This window comes from Phymastichus coffea, unplaced genomic scaffold, assembly GCF_024137745.1.
Source record: "Phymastichus coffea isolate CEN01 unplaced genomic scaffold, Cenicafe_Pcof_1.1 PCOF00007, whole genome shotgun sequence".
NCBI lineage: Eukaryota > Metazoa > Arthropoda > Insecta > Hymenoptera > Eulophidae > Phymastichus > Phymastichus coffea.
The window spans coordinates 6799985-6826650 of NW_026706818.1; the positions used below are offsets into that span (position 1 = coordinate 6799985).

Genomic DNA, 26666 nt, shown 5'->3' on the forward strand with positions numbered 1-26666 from the left:
TGATACTGAAGAATTAAAAGCTGCCATAGAAAATCACGGACACAAAGTACTAAGTATTCATAACATAAGGCATCGCATCACAAAAGCACCACTACCGCTTTTCACAGTTGAAATTGAACATGATTATAAAAGTGAGGACATCTACAAAGTAACCAAACTTCTTCACACAATAATCAAAATTCGAACCACCAAACATAAGAAGAGAAATTCCTCAGTGTCAGAACTGTCAAGAGTACGGACATACGAAAAATTACTGTTTCAAAAGTGCAGTGTGTGTTAAATGTGCTGAATATCATTAAACCAAGGAGTGTCCAATCAAACAAAAAATTAAAGATGTAATATGTGCAAACTGCGAAGGAAATCATACAGCAAATTATAAAGGTTGTCCGGTACGTAAGCAATTATTTCCTAAGTTGCGAGAAAGAACATTTCAAAATAGCATACAAGCACATACAATCACAAATTTAAATCCAAATGACAATACAGTTAGACCGAACACAACATACGCACAGGCAATAGCTAAACACAACGGCCAGAATGAAACAGAAACACCAAAACAAACAGCAGTACGCACAGAACAAAACAATTGCAGTAACGATGAAAAGTCAATTAATAAACTTGAACAATTAATGAAAAAAATGACGCAAACAATGGACATATTGTTAAAATTAGTAACCACACTTATTAATAGATTAGTATAACCATGTCAAACCTGTCAAATCTAAAAATTGCTATCTGGAATGCAAATGGCCTTACGAGTAGACACCTCAGGTTAAGAGCATTTTTAATTCAAGAAAATATTGATATTATGTTAGTCTCAGAAACACACTTTACTAGTAAAAATTTTCTCCACATACCAAACTACTCAGTACACAAAACCAATCATCCACTTGATAAAGCACACGAAGGTACTCGATTCTAATCAAAACAAATATAAATCACCACATTCACAAACATACTAGTGAAATCTTCCTTCAAGCAACTAATATAATCATCAAAGATAAAGAGGGACCGATTACAATATCAGCTGTTTACTGTCCTCCAAACAAAACAATCACAAAGGAAAAATGGACAGAATTTTTCAAAATACTAGAAATCCGCTTTATAGCAGGAGGGGATTATAATACGAAGCACCCGTGGTGGGGATCTAGATCAGAAACTCCAACATCCAGAGGTAGAGTACTCTATGAAATACTAAAACAAAATAAATTCACCCTGATATCCACCGGAGAACCAACATACTAGCATACAGACTTAAAAAAGATCCCGGACTTGATTGACTTTGCAATAGTAAAAGGGATAAACAAAAATTATTTCGAAGCGGCATCGTGCCTAGATCTTACGTCGGACCATTCGCCGGTAATAATTACTCTTCATCGTCAAGTACACAAAAATGTAAACAAACACATAAAATTGGACTGGAAAAAATATACTCTTTCCATAGATGAACGCATTACGTGTAATATCCCACTTAAAAGAACTATCAATATAGTAAGCTGCATAAATTCACTCAACGTACTCTTATCTAACACCATTAAAGACTGCTCTACAATAAAAACCAGAAATAATACGCAACAAATCAACTCCTCTAGAATAGTCAAAAAAATCAAAGAAAACAGATCACTAAGAAAAAGATACCAAATAACCAGATCAACTCAAGATAAATCAAAACTCAACAAAGCAATCAAATTTCTAAAGAAAATGCTACAAGAAGAAAAAAATATCCAAACACAAAATTGTTTTAGAACACTGAGTCCAACAGAAGCAACAGACTATCCACTATGGAAAGCCACAAAACGACTTAAAAGACCAACAACATATATACCGCCTATCAGAAAACCGAATGGTGAATGGGCGAGATCGGACGAGGAAAAAGTTGAAACCTTCGCAAACCACCTTAGTACTGTATTCCAGCCACACCAAAGAATAATTACCGAACGGAAAGAAAGAATTTTACTAGAAGTATCTGATGCACAAGATAGCACTCCGATCAAATCGATAAAAATGAAGGAAGTATTACTCATTATTAACAATATTAAAAACAGAAAAGCTCTCGGATTTGATAATATTACGGGAAAAATGATTAAAATTCTACCAAAAATTGCGATAAGATACATAACGATTGTTTTTAATGCATGCTTGCGTCTCTGCTATTTTCCTTCCCAGTGGAAAGTAGCTGAGATTGTATTAATACCTAAACCTGGAAAGCAACCAGTACTGTTAACGTCTTATAGACCGATCAGCCTTCTATCTTCACTATCAAAAATTTTTGAGAAACTAATAATAGCTAGAATCACTCCAATAATAGAAAACAGGAAACTTATCCCCGAGCATCAATTCGGATTCAGGAATAGTCACTCCACAATTGTGTGAGCAGGTTAACCGAATAGTGGCTGTGGCTAGGAAGGCATTAGAGGACAGAAACTAGTGCACTGGAATATTTCTCGATGTCTCACAAGCATTCGACAGAGTGTGGCACAAAGGATTGTTATGCAAGCTCAAGAGATTTCTCTCTGTGCGCCACTACGAGCTACTTCAGTCATACCTACAAAATAGAACATTTCAAGTTAAAATAAATAAGTGTAAGTCAAAATGACATCTAATAAAGGCAGGAGTACCACAAGGCAGTGTCCTTGGCCCAACGCTATATTTGTTATACACCTCAGACCTACCAATATCGAATAACATCGTGACAGCAACAAATTCAGATGACACAGCAATTCTATCTGTACAACCAAAGGCAACAACAGCATCCAAAACAATTCAAAATTACATATGTAGATAATCACCTCCAAAATTGGCTGAACTTGTGGAGAATAATAGTTAACGAAAGTAAATCAGTTCACACAACATTCACCCTCCGTAAAAATACGTGTACATCTATTACACTAAATAACAAATACATACCGTAAAAAGACCATGTCAAATACTTAGCCATTCACATGGATAGAAGGCTGACATGGAAACAACATATATTTACAAAAAGAAAACAACTAGGATTAAAATGGAGAAAAATGTACTGGCTTATTGGAGCAAAATCCGACCTAACCATCGAAAACAAACTCTTTTTATATAAAGCTGTACTCAAGCCAGTCTGGACTTATGGTATCTAACTATGGGAAGCCACTTCGAACTCGAACATCGAAATACTGGAAAGGTATCAATCGAAAGTCCTACGCAGCATAACAAACGCGCTTTGGTTCGTGCCAAACGAGATCATTCGAGAAGACTTACAGATTACCACAGTAAAGAAATAATCAATTTCTACAAAAAATACCACACTAGACTGTAAAACCACTCAAACGAACTTATTAGCAAAATGTTCTCAGAAGAGATTACCAATACTAGACTTAAGAAATATAAACTGTTGAACGACGAAATAAATTAAGTTGATTATGCAAAAACTGTAAACAAAAGCAACATACTCACTGGAGTGTTCTGTTATTTAGATTGTGTATGTCAAGTAGTAGAAACATTGGCTTATTGTCTCACTATGTGAGACAGATTGTAAATTTACATGAAGTTAAAAAAAAAAAAAAAATTCGTCGCATTACGTTGTTTCGCTTCCTTTTAGTTTAACGGATTCGTTACCGGTTATTTTTTTTAAACCGATTTCATCTAGGAAATAGTTGGAGTAAACATTAGGTCACTCACGCCTAAGATAAATCGAGTGTCACAAGTCAGGTGACTTAAGGTGAGTTCAACTCTGTTGGAAAATGAACGAATGTATCAAACGTAAAGGCGAATAAACGTATACTCATACGTGATTAACGGAGCGACGGTTAGCTCTGCATCGTGGGAGTTGGTTCTTTAATAAACCCAACTTGTACCAGTTAATCCACCCCGTTACAAGATTTTAAAAATATGCTTTTTGAATTCATTTCTGTCATTTTTATGTTATGATTTAGTGGTGCGTTTATTTTGCTACTAAGTTCTATTCCAATTTTACAAAAAAATTCATTCATTTTGTGTGCTATTGTTGTTGGTTTAGTAATTTTGGCGTTATTATCAATGATGTAGTCGATGTAATTATTTTTCTTAGTGTTTTTTCCTAATTTATTAATTATTATTGACTAGAGGCTTCTAGGATTGTGAAAAACTTTTATCAAAAGTTTCTTTTGCTTTGCTAAGAACTACGAGTATGTCAAGTGTTTTGACATAATTTTTTTAATTTTCTTTTTTTATTGTATTATTTTGTCAGTTTTCTAGATGCTATTAAGTTTTTCTTTCGGTTCATATGAAATTAGCATTGCTTTAGTTATCTATGTTTTTCTAGATTCCATGTTATTGTTGTTATTACTTATGTTGTTTTAACTATTTGTATGCATTGTTTAATGTTGTTTATAAGGGTCGAGGTAGCTTGGTTTGGATCTGTTTGTATTTCTATTTCACCCCAATTTATAGTTCTGGCTATGCTGCTTAATTTTTGGAAAATTATTTTAATGATATTTATATCTTATCTTATTTTCTTTTTTATACCCTTTAATGACATTATCAGTGGTCATAGAATGGTTATTGAATAGCATGCTTAATAGATATGTAATATAATTTATCTTGTTGATGGTCTGGTTATACCATGAAAACCCGGACAATAGACATTTTCTAGAAGTACTTGTAGAAATTCTTGGTCCATTATTTCTTGGTTAAGTATATCACTGTTCAAATCACCCACTATTATACTATTTTTCTTATTTTTGTTGAGATTTAAAAATTTTTTAATAGTAATCAAGAATTTGGTGTTATGCATATCGTGAGATCTGTAAACAGTGGAAAAATTTTCATTCTTTATTGTTTAGTAATTTTATTTTCGAGTTAATTATTTTCAAGTGATTCATTTATATTATTTGTGTTTTCTTTGATGTCATTGTTAATGTAGATCACTACACCTTATCATCTATTTAGTTTACTGTTATGTCTACACGAGATAGTGTTATGGTTAAACGTAATGGTATCTAAAATACTATCGCGTAGGTAAAGGTTAGACCTTAGTCAGGAGTTAAGTAGAGGTTGGTTAAAGGGATAACGATCTTTCGGTTAAGCGTATAGGTAGATAACCAAGTTTCTTACCTTGCCTGGACCAGGCTTAAAGAAGATTTTATGAAAGTCTCGGATGTTTGCACTTGATTATGATTTATTATTTGAAAAAACAAATTTGTAATGCTTACCAGAGTACAATTCCCATCCTGAGTGACCAGGTAGTGAAGCTTCAAAATAATGTAATACAATAATGGTACTATACTACTGAATTACTGAATTACTACTGCCTACTTGCGAATCCTGATCCAGTCTTTTTATACCATAGGCTGACTTGCCCCTTCCTTTCTTTTTGCCAAATTAATATGCGGTACATAATATTCTCGGAATAAATATGGAGAACATGCTTAGCCTAATCCATCTCGCTAGATAGATTTACAAATCTTCCGGGAAGGTTGACAACCGACAGGACAGGAAGTTAAATTACAGATACATGATCAGTCATCATAGCCCATCACGTGCTTTCTTTTTAGTATCGACGTGACATTACTATTATTTTAGTGCGTGTTATATCTATATTTAAAATTTGTTTATGTTGCAGATTCCAAGTTTCTGTACATATAATGCCAGGTCTTATTAGGAACCTGTTTATGAAAACTATTATTTTATTGTAATTTGTATTCAGGTTTGTAAAGTTTATGTATACTATTATTTCTTTGTCTATTTTCAAATATTTATTTCAGCTACATATGTTGTTAATTGTTTTTTCTTCAATAAGTAGATTACTTTCACCATCATTATTCATGTTTCTTCTGACTGTTCGTTTGTTTACCTGTTGGACTTGGCGTTGATAGGAAGGCAAGCGATGCCTTACTTGGTATTCTAAGTCTTAAATTAGTTATCGTTTGTTGTGCTGTACGTGCTCTGTTTTACCAAAGTACCGTTAATAAGTCTGTTGAATGAGATAATCTATCATTTCAATGTATTTTTTTATTTTATTTTTGAGTATTTTACAATTGTGGCTATCATTTGCAGAACGTTTATCATTAAAGTTTGTTTGGAATTTTTTGTTATGATAAGTGCAATTTGGACAAGTAACTCTTTGTTGTTCACGAACCACGCACCTGTTAGCTGTATGATTCTTGCAAAGTTCATGATATTTATTATGGAATAATATTGAATGAGTGAAAAAGAAATTTAATGTAGTTTTTCATCTTTTTGGCGAACCAGCTGTGAAAGAAAAAATTTTTTTAAGTCGACAAAAATTTTTTTTCGAAAAAATGAATAAAAAATAGTACAGTAATCCAATTGCAAAAACAAATATTTTTTCTCTTATATATTTTTTTGAATTTTGGGAATTTACGAGAATTTACACATAAAAAATGTGTAAAAAACTATCACTTTTCAGAAAAAATGCTCGAGCACGCGTTCGTTTTGACGAAAATAATTTTTTGACTAGTAATTCAAATAGAGCTTGATAAAAACTGAAAAATGCTCTAACTCCAATTGTTCTTAGACTTTTTTTCCAGATATGAAAATTTTCAAAATTAGCAAAAAATTTTCCGAATTTTCAATGTTGAATTATTGCATGCAAAAAATTAAAAAGCAATCGATGACATCCATAGGCCGAAAGCTAATTGAAAGACCTTTCAAACGCGCTTCCGGACGACTCTGTACGTTAATTTTTACAAGAGACATCAAACTTTGAAGTTTTGACTAATTTTGCAGTAGGACACCTAAAGTAGGTGACCGGCAGTGTAATAATCTATATTCTGTGTTATATCACTTGTATGCTAATTTTCAACTAAACTATTGCAACAGAGACGGTATTTTCAATCGATTTTTGGATTGCAAATAATTTATTACGCATGCACCAATCAATAGTAATAGATTGTTCTAAGCAAAACGAATTATTGAAACAAGCTGCTGTAGATATACGTCTAGAGTTTGAAACCAAAAATGATATACCAGCGGAAACATCTGCATATTGTTTAATTTTACACGATCATATAGTTAAATATAATCCAATAAGTGATCACGTTATTAAACTTTTATAAATATTACCTTATAATAATCATGTATTCATTTTTATTAAATAAATGTGTTTAGAATTTTACACTTATATAAAATTTGTTGATTTTTCATCTCATCCCACCAGGGCATGTGCATGGAGCTGCGCACGAGTACGCTGGTAACTCCGGAACTTTGTATGAGATATGCCGACTAGGCAAACTAGTACAGCGTCGAGAGCAACAATCATATTTTTTCAAACATTTTTTGTTAACGACTCATCGATCGGGGACATGGAGCCAGGAGCATCCACGTCGATGGAAGATTCGGTAATTACCGGCGGGAGCCATGAGGCTTGTATGTCGGTACACACAACGGTCGGTTACAATTCCAGTAGGCAAACTAGAGAGGCCATAACTCAGGGGGGTATCAGCTATTGAGATGCATGAGCTAATGCGTGTGCATCTTCAGCTCAGCTATGTTAACTCACCTCACCTCCCCCTACTGAGCTGCCCGTGCATTATCGACACACCTGCCCCCCTACTGAGTTATACCGGTACGTTCTACGCACTCCCCCCTCCCCTACTGAGTTGATGTGTCCTGATGCCGATTCTGGTGCGTTATCCCCCCTCCCTCTGCCCTACTGTGCTGTGATGCCCGTGCATTGTACGCACTCCCTCCTTGCACTTTCCTATACTGTGCTGATATGCTCTGACGCCCGTGCATTATCTGCAGTTCACCCTCCTCCTATTAATCTGATGTGTTCTCGATGCGCGCGTTCTGTGTTACGCGTTTTGATTTTTATTTTGTGTGTGTATGTGTGTGTTTGTGTGAATGTTAAATGTTTAGATTTATCGGAAAAAACCGGACTGCTCGGGGGATCGAACGCACGTCCTCCAGATCTGCAGGCCGATGCTCTACCGCTGGTGCCACTGTCACTGGTACCACGGACTTTTCCTATTGCGTATATATTGGCTACACGATTGATATAGGGGGTCCAAGCGCTAATACATACAAATAATAATAAATTTAATAAATATACTGATTATAATTAATATTATACATATATATTTATTATAATTGGTATATCACGAATTATTTTTTGCTGTTCAATGTGTGCGTGTATGTGTATGTGTGTGTGTATGTGTGCGCGTATCTCATCTACCGAAGATGGTTTAATAGAACAAAAAGTGCAAGTATCTGTAAAGACAAAGATGAAAAAAATGCAACACACAATCCTGCTTACTATCTTTTCCTTTATTGATAAAAAATACATCTTATTCTACATATTCTTATAAAATACATGTTATTCTACAAATTATTAACTTGAAAAAACAAAATCACTATAGAAATCCTTCAACGACTTCATCGCTCTCTTCCCAATCCATACAACAGCCATCGATGTAAAACTTTTTCATTAATTTAACGTTTTGATGTGCACATGTCGTTACGTATTTGCTGTTATGATTAGGGCACACGGTAACTGATTTTAATTTTTCGAAAGGTGAATAGCCTCAATCATTCAAATCGAAAACTTTCAGGCCTTATCGTTCTAACCACTCGTTTTTAAAATCTCCGGAAACGAAAAATTTTGTGGCATCTTTGAGTGTATCTGTAATGATAAATTTATGCTCTTCGTCTTTATAATCACTAGAGTTCCATGTTAATCCATGATAGTAGAGTTCTAATCAGAGATTTTCTCGCTTACATTTCTCCGTTAGTCTTCGCCATGGAAAGGGAGGTTTGAACAAGCGTACGAGCGGTTCTTCGTTGTAGTTAAGTGGAAGTATCGCTAACTCTTTCACAGCATAAGTTTTGCTAGGTATCATGAAGCCTTGCATATCCACCATGTACTCCATTGCGATAGAAAGCTACTACTGAGCTGCTTAAGGAAAGAGTCAATTCTTTAATACCCTTCCCCCTCTCCTAAAGAAGTTTCTTCACATCTCTATTTATGAGATTATACTGAACGATGTGATCGTGTAGAATAAGACAATACGCTGTAGTTCCTTCGGGAATATTTTTTCTGGTTTCGAACTCTAAGCGCACATCTACTGGAGCAGTCTTTAATGATTCGTTTTGTTTCGAACAGTCAATCACTACGAGTGGCATGTAATTTTTATATTTGAGTTTTTTGAGCATCGGTTCGGCATCCTTACCGTAGTATACGTTTTGAAAATTGGCATACATATCGTACAACATTACATACTGGTTTTTACTGAAATCAATGTTGAGATTACTGTATGGATTGCACTGAGAACTGAGGTACAGTTTCACATTTTTGATGTTACAATGATCAAATATACTAGCGTTAGAGTTTGGTTCACTTTTTATTTTATTCAGTTTCATTCCATCCGGAATTTGCGGCAATCAAGGTTTGACTTGGAGTGAGAGACAACGAGTTCTTCATAACTGTTGTGAGACAAACGTTTTTACATTGGTAAATATAAAGAAATAGATATATTTCTATAGCGTTCAGCTCATACCTAATTTCTTCAAATATGTGACCAATGGTATTATTAACTAAATTAATATTCGTTAACAAAGTGTTATTGTTGCTACATAATCGTCCACAAATGTGTAACGAGTTGCAAGATGGTAAAAGCACAAGTCTTGATGTTGAATTGATATACGAATCTCGTCACTATATTTGAACGATGAATTGGTGTAGGGTTGATGAGAGTGGATCTCGTAATGAGTCAAAGATTGATCGAAGACGGCAGGTGACTGTATTTCTAAAATGTTCTCCATTGTTTCGTTGAAAGGAGCAAAAAAAAATTAGGCAATTTATTTTCTACCAGAAACTATATTTAACCCAAGACTTTTTAGGACGTGTTAAATCTTTCGCATTCCGATGACGATTGATGAGTGGAGTTCGTCGTGTGTATGTTTTCAATTTCGGACGACGACTGATGGTGGGTTTGCATTTTTCAATGCTTATATAGCCCCTACCACTCTTTAAATCGTAAATAATTTTAACTATACGCTTTTGAGGTGTAATCTGATGTTTATGACTTCACGACGAAAATTAATTAAATTTCCGTCTTGAACAACGATGTGTAATTGTAAATAATCTACAGACTTTTTCGTAACTGGAAGATAAATCACGTGAGAGGGAATTTCAATACTTTTATATCCAGGCGGTACTGCTCGAAAAAATTCGTGAATATCGTGAAGGGTGTTTCCGTACAAGTTAGCTCCAGCGGTTATGTTACACTCGATTCTCACAGCGTTCACCCTGAGAATACTGACGGGAAGATCAGAGTTGTGAGAAACGTTTCCCTCTAATGTACGTTGTGAAAAACCTTGTCCTTATGCTTTCAATTTGTACAACAATTTTATGGGTGGAGTAGACCAACATGATTATTACTGCAGCAGTCTGTTGCCGTGTATTAGGTCGAAAAAGTGGACTTGGGTAGTTTTAATGAGAATTATTCAAGGATCAATTACAAATGCCGCCGTACTCAAGAATTTGGTGTGTGGTAAAAAAGTTGTAACCATAAAAGACATTGCACTAGCTGTAGCATCAAAATACTTGAATGAAATCAATAATCGACAATCTCACACACACGAAAAAGTCATGGCAAAAAAGAAATGTTTCAACTTCACAAAATGTTCTAAAAGAACACAACAATTTTGCGTTGATTGCCAAAAATATTTTTGTTCTACATGTTTCCTTGATTTTCATAAATAATTTTATAAGTTTCAATTAAATCTAGTTATCAGATTTTATCCAAAACATTTAAGTATAAAAAAAATTTGAATAAGGCGAGAAACAAAAAAAAATTAAAAAAAAAGTAAAAAAACAAGGCAAAAAACAAAAAAAAAGAAAATGTCTCTTTCTATTGTCGACCTCCCCGTGGTAAGAGATGGACAACGCTGATGTACCATCGCCGGCTAACAGGCATAACAATTAGAGAACCGAAAATCCCGTTGGTTCGGCCTTTTTATTTATTTGTTGCTCATTATTTTGAATATACAAATAAGTTTTTTTACAATTTCACACATTTTTTCTTCAAAACTATGCAGTTTAACTAAAAATTTATTAGAACAAAAATATTTTAGAATTAATCAGGGAATGCTCTTGAATTTTTTCAAAATGTTTTTTCAACTTTTTTGAAATTTCATTTTTTTGAATTTTTCAAAAATCAAAAATTGTTTCAAAACGTTTTGAAAAAATTGAAGAGTATTTTTTAGCCGATTTTAAGATATTTTTATTCTAATAAATTTTTTGCTAACACCTATACTTTCTGAGAAAAAAATTTATCAAGTTTAGAACAAAATTTTTTTATTTCGGCCGCCATTTTGCTTAGATGAAAAATTATTCAAATAAATGTCATCATCCTAACATTTAGTTCAGATATCGAGGACACATTTCTAACCGGTTTTAGACCGATACAAAAATGTATAGGCTCCAGAAAATCAATTTAAAAAAAAATTTTTTTTTTCAAAATCACGTTTTGTTTTTTAATTTTGATTTTTGGAAATGGGCATTACAAATTCAAAAAATTGTTGGCCATGAAGATATAAGATTTAAGGCTTTTCAAAATTGGTTACTAAAATTTGAAAAAGCTCATAGAATAGTATCTAGAAAATTAAATAAATTTATCACCAAAAAATATTAGAAAGTAAAGAAGAACTACAATCTAATGTTGATGCTTTTGTAGCTGATGTTAAATCATGTATACCAGAAATCGGCATTGCAAACTTTTATAATTCAGATCAGAGTGGTTTCCAATTAGAAATGCACTCGTGAAGAACATTAGCAGTTGAAGGAGAAAAGCAGGTGCAATGTCTGGTACAGTCGGTTTCATCGACAACGCACAGTTATACAATTCAGCCAACTATATCAGCAACCGGGAAACTTTTATCACCACTTTTTATAGTATTAAAAGAAAAAAGTGGTCAATTCGGTCCCATAGTGGAATCTTCATTATTTAGGCCAGAAAATATGCATGTAGAAGCATCTAAATCTGGAAAATTAATGACAAGTTAGTATATTTTTGTTTATTATAATGCAATGACATAAAAACTTTTGACATTTTTTTATTTTAGATCATTTTAAAATTTGGTTGAAAGAAATTTTTTATCCAAATGTTGGACCTCAATCTGTACTTTCACTCGACTCTTGGAGTGGACATTGCTATAAAGCTCTAAGGGAAACGATGCCGACAAACAAAATTGTGAATATAAAAAAAATTCCCACAGGAACGATAGGGAACAACCAACCACTCGATGTTTATGCATTTCGTATCTGGAAAAACTTCGTTCGACGTTTATCAGATCAAGTAATTTTGATGGACTATGAAATGAATCTACATTTAAGAAATAACATCATAAAAATTCAGTCTCTTGTTCATAACCAGTTTTCTTCACCAAGATATACAAATATACGCTTGGTATAAAAGAGGCTACATTGCTGAAAAACCAGCTAAAACAGATAATCCTGTTGATTTTAGTTTTGCAGATTCTTGCAATATACATTGCGAAGTAGAAGCATGTACAAAAGTTACTATAATACGGTGTGGTTGGTGTAAAAGATCATTATGTTTTAAACACTTTTTTGATGATTATCATTTCTGTAAGGAATTCATTGAATGATACATTTTAATTTACCAATAAATAAAAAAAAGAAAAAGATGAAAATTATTCTGAAAAATCAGAATATATGCAGTATCGCGTACGATAGCTCTTACGTAAATATATTTATGTATCTACATACGAATATAAATATATATGTATAGATCTATAAATGATAATTAGACCTCGCGGTATTCTCGTGTTTATTTTTAAGAGATATTTCTCGCCATTTTGGTACTATTAAAATAAAATGTATTAAACATATTTTTATTTGTCATAAATTATGTTTGAGTTGCACATATATTTTATCAAAGAAAATGGGATACCCCACGTACGGTATAGAAATCAATTATTTTAAGAAAAAGCAACTGATAAACTCAATTCTCCCAATATTAGATCTATTAGCCTACATTTGGTTGGGTAAGGGTGGTTTATGGGGGTTTGGTGGGTTAGAGGCAAGTTGGTTAGTTGAGGTAGCTCGCTTAGGCGTAGGATTAAATTATTTCAGGAAATAACAAGCGACTAAACTTGTTTATTCCAGGGTTAGGTGGATTAACCTGCTGATAGTTTAACGGGGGTGGTTTCTAGGGGGTGAAACGCCCCTTAAACATTTTTTTTTTTTTTAATCCGGAAAAACGTCAATTTAATTTTTGTATTTTCTCATTATCAGTGCGATTTTTAAATCACTCGAGCTGATTTACTATATTAATGTCGTAAAACAGTATAAAAAATAGTGTATTTACCCCTATTTAAAAGGGGGTTGCAACCCTTCGGTATAAATGTTATGTCCTTAAAAGCGCCTTGTTATAAGAAATTTTTTAACGTTGAGTTTACTGAAAAATATTCATTTAATGCTGAGAAATATTAAAAAAACCGACTTTAGGGGTTGATTTTCAGGGTGGATTTCACCCCTTAAAAGCCCTTATGGGCTGATAAAAAAAACATGTATCTAATTTTTTTTCAAGTACTACAACATATCCCAAAATCATTCAAATCGGTGAGGTTGGGTTGGGGTGGTTCCCTTGTTAGTTCCTGGTCCGTAATATTGATAGCCTGAAATATGGAGTTCAAATGGAAGTTTATTAATGATATCATTGATGAATCCTTGTCCTTTCTTTGACGTTTGGATATGATCATCACTTGATTAAGTCCAACACATCACTAACGTTTGTAACACGTTCGTTAATAATTTTGAATTCCGTATGGGAAGTAAGCTCGAATAACGTCCCGTTATAAATTATTTTAAGGGGAAAGGCTCGGAAGGCACATTTGCTTCGTCGCGGAAAATTAACGAGGGCTTATGTCGTCCGGTAGTATCGACCATTGCGATTTACCTAATTACGAGAGAGACAGATTTCACAAATAAACTTATCATTTCGGAGATATTTACACTTTATTAAAAACAGCAATTTACATACAGCGTTGACGTGTGCGTCGGCCAAGTCCGGGCTAGTCCGTTCCGTGCGAATTAACGGACAGGAAACAGAACCTCGCCTTACAACTATTCCGCGAATTCCCGCGAGTACGATGCGAATTTACGCATGCAGCCACTCGTCCGCGTCCGGCCGATACGATGCTTGGAGAGAGAGAAATCGAGGCGCGCACCGAGAAACGAAAAAGGATACCTGACCTTAGGAGGGAGCGCTGCTGTAGAAGTTCACGTCTGCTGGGCTCACTATGTAATCCTCCAACGGTGGATCTCTAGGTGGATGCAGCTGGTCTTCCTCTTTAATGCTGGTCACTCGATGGCAATTAACTATTCACACACTGGTTTTTGTCGCGAGGCTCAACTAGCTCGGAATTCGTTGCTGGTCAAAGCCCTACTACTCCCGCGATCTCGCGCTTTCAGCGACGTCTTACGCGCCCCTCCCTATAGGTGCCCAAAACGGCCGAGCGCCGCCGGCGACACTACTTCTCTCTCTCCTCCGTTCCCCGCTCTCGCTCCATCCCTCCAACGCCAGGCATCTCCGCCGATCAGGAATCAAACCTGCAACATAGCCACATCGTGCGTCGATACTCGGTTTTCATCAACCGAGACCGATGTGGCAGCGGCTCAGGGGAAGGCACGCGGAAGAGAGAGAGAGAGGCGAACAGGACGATCGAACTCAACGATCGGTTTGCCCGTCACACGTTTGAAACTATAAAAATAGGTATATATATAACCATGTGATCAGTTATCGTTCGAACTCTGTCTCGTGAGTATGAATTTTAAGGATCAAACTGTGAAACTTCCCGTAGAAAATTTTGACGTTATCGTGCGGGAGGATAAGCAACCAAAGCGTCACGGAGATTTACTGCCGAATAGCTTCAGAGCTGTTTTTTGTGGTCCGTTCAACTATGGCAAGAATAACAGTCTTTTGGCGCTTAACACTAACCCCAATGGCGTTAGATTCGAAAATGTTTACATGTACTCGAAAGCGCTCGATCAGCCAAAATATAAATTATTGGAATAGATGTTAAAGTCGATAGACCGAGTGAAGTATTTTCCATTTCAGGTGCACGAATCCGTGATCCATCCCGAGCATGCATTGCCTAATTCAATTATGATATTCGACGACATCGCTGTGAGAAACAGGACAATATACGCGCTTTCTTTTGTATGGGCAGACATAGAAGCGTCTACTGTTTCTATCTCTCGCTATCGTACGCGCGTTTTCCTAAGCATCTCGGGAGAGATAACGTCAATTTATTGGCAATTTTTTGACAAGACGAAGCAAATATGAAACATATATACGACGTTCATGTGAATTCAGATATGACAATACATTTAAAGAACTTTGTGCAAAATGCTAGTTGGATGATAAATATGGGTTTTTAGTGATCGACAAAGACAGAGCTATAAACTGTGGAAGATATCCCTTGATTATTTTGTTATGAATATATTACGATAGTAATGCAGTGTACAGTCTTTCAACGATCGTCGAAGCGTCAACATGGCTGATTATCAACGTGAAAAACATGTGCTTTCTCAACTCGTAAAAGCGCAAGACGCAATAAAACAAAAACATAGTTTATTGAAACATAGCCGAGAGTATACCGACGAAGTCTTGAATAAAACATTCAAACCAATATTCGGTCCTCTTAAAGCCATAATATGCGAAGTGGATCCAATTAAAAATTTAATAAGTGAGAAGGAAAAACAATCTTCCTCCCAAAACTCCCGTTACAGTTAAAAAGCCGAAATTTCTAAACAAAAAAATAAATTAAAATACGAAAACAATTATTCGGCTAATAATGTCGATAAGTATGAAATCGCTCAGTCTAGTAGCGAAGATAGCGGTGCTACTGTCACGCACATTACTACACAGTTTTATAACAGATTATCCGACGAACCGAGCGAGGATGAGCATTTCGCTGGCGACAAGTACACGAATGCATTGGATAAAAGTGATTCGAATTTTGTGGACTTGATTTATGGAGTACGTAAAGAACGAAATAGATCATACATGCTTAGCTAATCTACGGTGATTTTTGACAAAAATAACGTAGACGTCGATTGTTTCAAGTATCCAAAAACACAGGGCTTAACCCATTTCTTCCCAAGGCGCCATTTTATAGTCGATTTGTTTTTGACCGAGGAAAATCTCAAAATAATCGAAAATGTATACTAGAAGTCACTTTTCTATTGTAAAATTTCCCGCTCTTTACGAATCTGCAGTCAGAATTAGGATATTTTTCACGGAAAATTACAAAATGGCGTCTTGAATGTTGATGAAAATTTAGTATTACATTAGAATTTTTCTTTCAGAAATTAGTTGCTGAAATTTATAGAATCAGGATGAAAATGTAGATTTACATTGAAAATGTTAGTTCTTTGATAAACCTAGGCATTACGAATTTTCCTGGAACATTTTTCCAATATGGCGGCCAGCAACATGTTGACAAGCGGGGAAATCTAAAATTTTCTAAATAAAAGCCGATTTAGAGAATGAATATATACTACCTATACTTTCGATGTCGCTGAATACAATGCTAGTGTCATTTCAATTTTACAAAATGGCGGATCCAATATGGCGTCGGTAATACCAAAATCAGTTTTTGTTGATAAAATCGCAAATCTAAGTGCTACATTTTGTCTTGAATTTTTAGCACTTTTTCTAATATTTTCCAAAATAATTGATGCAATAGTGGAAGAAATTATTTATCAAGCGTACCTGTTTTTTCAAGATGGTAAGAGTCAAAACAATTTGCACATAGATACTCTTGACATTGTTCGCAATAAATATTCGTACGTTTCTTGCAGTCATTGCTAGCTTTGCATATTCTTTGTGAAGATTTTGTTGATTTATTGTGGATATGATGATACTCTCTGAAACAAGTATCACAGAAATGAGTTTTGCACTCATAGCAATAAAATATTGTTCTTATGGTACACTTTATACCCATTCATCTACGATCAGGTATTGTGAGTTTCAAATGCTTTGATAACTTTTCAATCGGTTGCTCTAAATAAGACTTTGCAACACTTTTTGCAAAATCTTTACTAGACATTATCTTTTTGTTCACCATATTGTACAAAATCAAAGCATTTGTCAGTGAAGACTCGATCAATCTACATAAAATAACCCATGTCCATTTCTTTGAACCAATATTCGTTTTTAGATCACTGCAGTATTGATCATGAAGATCAACTCCTCCCATAAATTTGTTGTATGTCTTGAATGCTCCAGGAAATTCAATTGGTACTTTACGTTTAGCTGTTTTATCGAATCGTTCCATTGGAATAGTAGGTGTAACGCCAACGGCTGTAGATAATATGGACACTGGTTTCGAGTCCATTGCCGTAATGTAATTTATACCACTGGTTTTATCATGACTTACAACATAAGATCCTCTAACAGCTTTCTTTTTATCTAGTTTATGTTTATCTATCAATGTCTTCTGTTCGGAATTTTTGATCAATGTTTTCGAGGTTTTACTTGATTTATCCAACACTTTTGGAAACATCTCCTTTGTAAAAACACGATCATCTCTAACCGTACCTGTTGCACGCAGGTTTTGTTTTTTCAAGTGTACCAGTAAATCAGGGGATGTGAAAAATCTATCAAAATATAGATGATATTTAGCTACATCATTCTTATCGACCGATGTTAGAAAAACATGAAGCATATTCATCACTGCCCGAGATCCTAAACTGCATTTAGAGAACTTCGTGTCACTTTGACAATCATTTTTTCCACAATAGATATCTATTTCTAAAACAAATCCATTAGAAGTACAAAGGGCCCATAATTTTATTCCAAAACGTATTGGTTTGTCTTTGATGAATTGTTTTAGAAGCGTGCGACCGAAAAATTTAATCATCATTTTATCTATTGATAAAGAAGAGCAAAAAAATCCAAACTGTTTTACATTTTCTCTGAAAATGTTTAAAATTACACGAACTTTCCAAACTTTGTCATTATCTTATCTGAATTTTTCGAAGTTTTCAAATTAGACTTAATTTTTTCAAACAAATTTCTATTCATCGTTTCTGAAACAACATCGGAATGCCACATTTCATCAGTCGACCAGTAATCTCTATAACTTTTACGAATATTGGAAGTGGAAAAAATGATAATACCTAAAAATTTCTTGAAATGATCTGGATCTAATTCAAATCCATTTTCAGTTGTCGCTTCAATAATGTAATCTCTCATTCTATCACAAAAAAACATTTCAACTAATTCTCGAGGTTCCTTTCCTAGTACATTTTGTTTTATTGCTTCAAAATTATATATTTCTGATTCAAGTTGAACATCGTATGGTCTTTCTTGATCTATCCATTCGTATTTATGTGAGGCTTCTAACTTTTTCTCGTTCGCGGAAAAATTTTGATACACTTCTTCATAAGATAAGGCTACTGCATCAGTGAATCTAGAAGTTCCATCAGCTTCTCCGTCATTATCGAGACCTTCTACGTCACTATTATCATCATCGGGTACCCACATAACTTCATGATCATTTTCATCTTTATCACTATGATCATTGTTTTCTACAACACTGCTATCAACACTGGCATTCCTCATCGACTTACGTTTCGGCATGATTTTGCCAGTTTTATGAAACTTCTTTTAGAGTCCGAATCTGATAAATATTTATCTTGAAAAAATACTCGGTGAATAGTAAAGCTCGCCAATTATCCTGAAAAGGACTATTGGAGAGACAGCCGAAGAAAAAGAGTGAATATGCTCCAACTATCTTGAAAAAGACCGTTAGAGAAATACGCACTTTTCAATCCTCCACAAGATGGGAAAGTTCGCCAATTATCCTGAAAAGGACTATTGGAGAGGCAGCCGAAGAAAAAGAGTGAGTATGCTCCAACTATCTTGAAAAAGACCGTTAGAGAAATACACACTTTACAATACTCGAGAAGACAAAGGATTTATCCAACTGTAGGGATAAATAATAATCCAGAAAAAAATATAGTAATTAGATTCGCAATTTTATCAACATTACCTGATTTTGGTACTACCGACGCCATATTAGATCCGCTATTTTGTAAAATTGAAAACGGACATTAGCATTGTATTCAGCGATATCGAAAACATAGGAATTGAGTACCCACTCACTGGTGCTCATCATTTTGGTATTAACGACGCCATATTGGATCCGCCATTTTGTAAAATTGAAATTGACACTAGCATTGTATTCAGCGACATCGAAAGTATAGGTAGTATATATTCATTCTCCAAATCGGCTTTTATTTAGAAAACATTAGATTTCCCCGCTTGTCAACATGTTGCTGGCCGCCATCTTGGAAAAATGTTCCAGGAAAATTCGTAATGCCTAGGTTTATCAAAGAACTAACATTTTCAATGTAAATCTATATTTTCATCCTGATTCTATAAATTTCAGCAACTAATTTCTTAAAGAAAAATTCTAATGTAATACTGAATTTTCATCAACATTCAAGACGCCATTTTGTAATTTTCCGTGAAAAATATCCTAATTCTGACTGCAGATTCGTAAAGAGCGGGAAATTTTACAATAGAAAAGTGACTTCTAGTATACATTTTCGATTATTTTGAGGGTTTCCTCGGTCAAAAACAAATCGACTATAAAATGGCGCCTTGGGAAGAAATGGGTTAATGGAGTTTATAACAAATTTTCATATTTGTAACGATTTTTTCTATAATCTTATAACACAATTACTAGATTAATTATCTAAGATTTATAAATTACAAAGCTATCATTATTAAGTATAAAATTAAAGCTTTCGTTCTATATATAACTTTTTGTTTAAATAAATTATTAATTATTTATTTATTAATAACAGTAATTTTTAAGCTGTTACTAAAGAAATCAATCCTTACTCATGTTATTTAGTTATTCATTTTGAATATGGACTATTTACATTTTTCTAATTATTCATATTTATAGTGTAATAAATAAATTAACTTTGCATATTAAAATTCATTATTATTTAATAATTAAACGCAATTCGTATTACTATATTCTCAATCTTCGTACTAAAATCTATATAAGAAATACTTTGTTATATCAAAATTACATCTAATTAACATATTTTTCACAAATAACAAAAATCATTATATCTATATCTATTACTTTATGACGTCACGCTCCTTATTTGGTTATAAAATTAGACTCTTGTACTAAGACAATCGAATAATCGGTGAGGTGGCGCCGTTTAATGTGCTAATTTGTGTAAACAGATAAATGCGTTTGACGGGTTGCAATGATTCAGTGCCATAATAAACTAGCTCATAGATACGACCGGTACATAGCCCCCTCTTGAGACTGAATGGTCTATAAGAAAGAAGTCTCACGAATCAGTTCTCTATGAGCTTTTATAATTATTCTTTTTGTTTGTTTTTTGTTTTTTGGTTTATTTTTTATTTATTTATTTATTTGCAATAAAAATTTTCCTGGAGTTAGAGGTCGCTCTGATTGCGTTGAAGCTATTTTCTTCTTACCTCCTCGATTTTTTCTTCCATCCTGGTAATCCTTGCAGTCAGCTTCTTAATTTTTTTCTGGATCCGGCGATTCCGCTTCCTTGAGGTGGTGGGCAAGGGTGCGGAAGACGCTGGAGCAACTGGACGTGGCATACTAGGTGGTAGGAAGGAAATCGTGGCTTGCGATTTTATTTCTGCCTTTGCCATCCAAGAAGGCTTGGATGGTGTCTGAGTGCTTTTACACAGAGACCAAAGCACCATGTTTTGTGATGGCACAAAAGTTTTGGATGATGCAAATGGGATATAGTGTCTTAGGTCAGGCGTATTAGTCTGAGTACTTTGACTCTTTCTCTTCATCTTCAATAATAGGATAGGACCGTTACAAGTTATTGGTTGCAAAGCAACCTGATCAAAGTTTAATCACTTCCAATGATCTCAAAAGCTACAAAAAAAATTGGAGGTATCTAATATCTATAGGAAGAAAAATAATCCAAAAGAGGCTATACGAGCGCACAATAGTAACAACTTCAATAACATAATTGGTTCGTTATTTGTTTTGACTAAAAAAAATACAAAAGGAGGCGAGAGGATGCTACAGACGACTGGTACGTCTTTGCCTACAAATGTAACGGTCCTATCTATGAGCTGATCTATTATTTCACTGAATCACTGCAACCCGTTGAACTCATCAATCTGATTACATCAAATAGTATATTAAACGGCACCACCTCACCTATTAGTTGATTGTCTTAGTACAAGAGTCTAATTTCATGAACATATGAGGAGCGTGACGTCACAAACATATAGATATAGATATAATAGTTTTTGTTATTTGAATAAAATATGTTGATTAAAAGTATTTTTGATAAAACAAAGCATTTTTTATATAGATTTTAGTACATAGATTTAGATTATAATAAGTCTAATTGCGAGGAGTTGCACAAAGCAACGAGACGTAATTATCCAAAACGAAAGTACAACTTTCGAGCTATCGATGGGACGTGGCAAGCCGATCTCGTAGATATGCAGGCCTATTTTAGACAAAAAATCGTGGCTACAATTGGCTTCTCACGATAATTGATAATTTTTCCAAGTACGCGTGGACTTGCCAGTGAAAAGGAAAACCGGTCGCGATGTGACAGCGGCCATGAAATCTATTTTAGGAAAAGGTAGACTGTCAAAGAATCTTCATATGGATATAGGCAAGGAATTCTACAATGCAGATTTTCAAGCTCCCGTGAAAAAATATAATATCAATCTATTCTCTACCAAGTTCGCTCGAAGCTTCGATGTGCGAACGATTTAATCGCACGTTGAAGAACGCTATGTGGAAAAAGTTTAGTCTCCTTGGGAACTACAAATGGTTCGCCGTACTACCAGAGCTTACAGCTGCTTACAATAATCGCAAACACAAAACTATTGGTATGAAACCTATCCAAGTTACGGCGGCGATTCAAGCTCCAGTATTAAAAAAAATTATACAATACGTTGGGAGAAGAGAAAAAAGAAAGCCAAAGTTCAATGTTGGGGACAAAGTCAGAGTAAGCAAAGGGAAGCAAATATTTGAAAAAGGATATACACCAAATTGATCAACGGAAATATTTACAATTGTGCGCGTGGCACCAACAAATCAAACTACTTATCAATTGAAAGATTATCAAAATAAGCCTATCCTAGGTGGCTTCTACGAACAGGAACTTCAGAAAACCAAATATCCCGACATCTATCCGGTATACAATGTTATTAAGAGGCGTAATAATCAAGTTTTCGTAAAGTGGTTAGGATTTCATGATTCGCACAATAGTTGGATAGATAGATCCGAATTTTAATAAAAAAGAAAACTATGTAGATTGAAGAATTAATAAATAAACACACACACATATTTTAATTTGAAAAAATATAAAGAAAGTATATTTTTTTCTTTTTTTTTGTTATGCGGACATTGATATACATCTCGTATATATTTATGCAGTTAAATTCTATACTACCATCACCCTTATGGGTGAGATATAATTTAAGTTTATTAGCGTAATCTGCCATATCGTTGAGCAGCTTTTCATTTACGATCAGTGCACTCGATACATTGTTTGGTAGAAACAACTGAAACTCCTCGTTCACTTCAACAACCATTTTTGCACCGAATCATGTTTCAACTTGTTTAAGTCTGGTGATCATATACTTGGATTCTGTCTCCAATTCACGAATCTTCTTAGTAGGTTTGAATTAATCACAAGCTACTCGTATATTATTCAGCTGCCCGAGATGCATCTCTAGAAAACAATGATATTTAAATTGAGTTGACTTGAAACAAAACACCCACACACAAAAATCACAATTACCTCGAGTAATTTTAATCACGGAAATTTTAATTGTTTCTAATTTTATCGACAAACCGAGCTTCAAGTAACTTTCTTTTCCTTGGAGCAAGTTGACTAAGAATGAAATTAGAAGACTGCTGCTGTTGCTGCTGCTGCTCACTATTCGTCGTCGTTGCAGGTAACTTTTTATCGATGAGAATGGGCTCTGAAGCCTCGGGTGCAGATTGATATTACCCATCCCCCACTCCGGTCTATTTCGGCAGTTCGACGGTGGCGGTCGGCGGCTCGACTGCGACCATTCTCTGCGCTTCTATCTCCTCCCTTTCCACTAATGGAATGCCGTAATGGCCCCAAGGAAGCGTATCGGTGGTATCGGGCAGCAAGAAGCGTTTATTGTCGTGCGCGCTGAGCGCGATCTTTGTTTGTCTTTCGCTGTACAACTGATGACGTGATCTGATGGACTTTTGCTGTCGGCTCAAAATCACATTTTCTCGGAGACATTTGACGTAGTCCGTGAACGTAATCGTAGCATTCAACACCGAAATCTTGATTTCCTTTGCCTTCTTTATTGGATTTCTATTCTGAACTCTAACGCTGTACATTTTGCTTCCGAGTCCCACGAATTCGAGCATGATCATTCTGGCATTCTCTTCCTTCATCTTACCAACCATCTTTTTATTGGCACTGGGAAAATCGAAGCGATTTGGTTCTGGAAAATCCGATGTATCGAATTCGCGAATATCTCGACGCATGACGTCGTACATGTCTACATTGGTGATCTTGTACACCAGACTGTCCGTGTCGGTGTACAGAAGCTTGCAACGCTCCTCACCAACGGCACGACTCATGTAGTCGTGATGGAATCGATATACGAGGGTCTTGGACAAGTCGAGAATAGCGAGAGCTATGTATATGGATTTTCTCACTGTGATTTCCGTCCGCAACAGTTGAATCGCCACCAGTTCGTCGTCAAAAATGTCGCTACTGTGGAAATTTGGTCGAGCTATCAGAGCTTCGGCACCGTATCGCCCCTCCCACTTGTTCACCAACTTATCATTGATGCTTTTCTTCTCGTTTTCTATGGTCCTGCCGTACACCGCATTGTTGAACAGTTTGTACAGCATTTTTTCGAATTCGTTTGTCGCTTGTTTATGCAACTCGCTATTCAAATCGATATACTTCTTGAGCCATGTTTTCTGATTAAACTTTGAAGCCCGATGTATCTTCGCGAGGTACAAGCCATGCTTTATTGCTTGTTTCAGAGCTCTGTAGTGGATTACGTAACGCTCCTTATCATCGAGAGTCGTTCTGTTTGGATTCCGGAGCGGCGTTGTACTTCGGACAAAATGGCATATCTCTGTGCGCAACGTAAATTTTTTTTGGAATACTCCAAATCCACCTCGAGTATATAACCGAAGGCTGAATCATCGGGAATATCGAAAGAAAAGTTGGCGTCAATGTCGCACCATTCGAAATCACCGACTGGAAGAGGCTCAATCATACTCCAGCCGTAAAGGTTATTGACGTCGAAATATATAAAATATTTTTCATCCTTCTGTGGATCGTAGTCGTCACCCATGTATGGATTGTTCTCTATAGCGTACCTGTTGCATCACTGGCTGATTCCACCGCGAATGCCGCGCTCGATAAACATGAGTATGTCGGTATCCGTCAAGAGCTCCAACCTTACATCCGTATACTTGAACATAGCATCCCAACTCAATCCGGGCATCGTATAAGAGTGGACCGGATCCAAACGATACACCGTTCGATACTTGGCTCTGAAGTTTTCAAAAACTTTGGCCAACAAGAAAACGTCCGTCTTGAGATACAAATCTGAATAGTTGCCGAGACCGGTGATGTCGAACGTTCTCCAAACATTCTCCGCGTGGCTGTACTCCTCGTCGCTGATATCCGAATCGTACAAACTACTGTAAAAATCTTGCTTTTGTGGAAGAGTCGTCTTCTCGAGTTTTGTACGACGACACATAGTCATACAGAAATACACCTTTTCTCTTGAATAGGGCAATCTGCGGCAGTGTGCATCCGTTATCTTGCTGAAAATGTCGCTCTAGAATATCGTGATTCTCCAAGAACAACGATAGTTTTTCGAGTAAAGATGCTATAAATCGAAACGAATCAACGAAACGCAGCTTTATATTGGTACCTTTCACGTACTTCGTAAAAGATGTGTATTTTTCCTTGGTTTGAGGAATGAGGCTCACTCACTGAAAAACGGGTATAGTTCTCGATTCTTAATAAGTAATGTTACACTATATATTTAGAGCAGCACCACGATACTTTTCCGTAAAGTGACAATGATCGCGAACTTTTTTCTTGACAAAAAGCTTCTTACATATAAGACATAGCGTAGCACGATGAAAGCTAAATGTCTCTTGGAACGTTAAATTTTCCATAGGCTGTGGGCTTCTGTACAACTCGTGCAGATACTTGGCCAAATCGTGAAGATTGCGAAGGAACCACTTGGCTTGACAAACGTCATCGACGGTTTTCTGTCTGTAGCTTCGATAACACGAAAGAGAGTCATCGTAGCTACACTTGATGTAAAAGCCAACACTGTACGGTTTGTGACGTTGATAGATCCGTTCGTCATTGGACACTGCTTCCATGAGACTCTCAATTCACATTTTTACAGTCGATCTCATGCGTTTTCAATCTCTGTTCAGTTAGAAAATAGTGCAAGCAACGATAACATATGTACGACTTATATTTGCGAAATGAGAACTGTCGATACATCAATCGAGATAAGTGTTTTATCCAAACATAGTGCACTTTGTAATGTATACCCTAACGTTCCATTTGCTGCTCTTCGTTTACATCGGTATTAACGTCGATATAATAATTTTCCACTAGACGAAGATTCACGTGCCTGTCTTTATTCTCATCGGTCAAATGTTCCGGCAACACATCGTAGGACCCATTATTCAAATTTAAAAAGTACACGTTCACTGAAACGTTGTTTTGCTTTTCAAATTTCACGACTTATTTCGGGTGTACCAGAAATGATAGATCTTTGAAATTATATTTATCTTGATGAGCAGTATAGGCAGTGACATGACATGCATTCTTTGCGATTCTTTGGATGTAACGCCGAAAAAGTGGTCCATTTGAAGCATTCGTTGTTGTTGTTCCGCTCTTTCACACAGACTCTCTTTCGTCTAATAGGCTTGGGCAATTCAACGTAAGAACCAGCCCTCATAGGATTGTATTTGCTGATATTTACGGTTAAGTTTAATATAACGCGAAGAGTCCAGCCCGAGTCTTGCTCTTTAAATTCTTCCGTGCTCTTACTGATTGGTTCTAAAACATTTTCGACGAACCACTCATCTATCTCTGTGGTTAGGTATATCGGTGCCATCTTCGTATTGAAATGTTTTACATCGAGCTTTTCATCGCAATTATTCTTTTCGACTGCATACTAGGCATCCAGTACGGCATTCACTTTTAAAGAACTATGTTTCTTCAAGGTCTCCTTAATTTGAGCATGAAATAATGGTTTGGCACACCTCAAAAATGTATTCAAATCCAGATGTTTCTACTAGTAGTAGTAGTTCAGATTGGCTATCACATCAGTCTTTATTCTACCTTTGAACGCATTATTGATGTCGTTCCAGCGAATTGTTGAGTCTTGAGCTGGATTGACAACTGCCGGTGTCGTGATAGTCGTAGTAGTAGTACTAGCCAGTTCGAGACCTTCACCAACTACATTCAAAAAACGAGAGGTTCGTACATCGATTGTTTGCTATGCTTGCTCACTATAGGTAAGGCAATCGATGAGGTGGCAATTGGGGGCTGTGCCAACAGCCTACTCTTGTATTCGTTTAGCAGATGTAAAACGCTTCTAATCATGCACATAGCTCCTGTAGCT

At 35.5% G+C, this 26666-nt stretch overlaps 1 protein-coding gene across 1 annotated transcript in view; it reads right to left on the reverse strand.

Moving 5' to 3' along the window:
* The window catches only part of LOC131669338 (putative fatty acyl-CoA reductase CG5065), a 759403-nt gene that overhangs the window by 49988 nt on the left and 682749 nt on the right, over positions 1-26666 (reverse strand). The gene's annotated exons all lie outside the window — the stretch shown is intronic.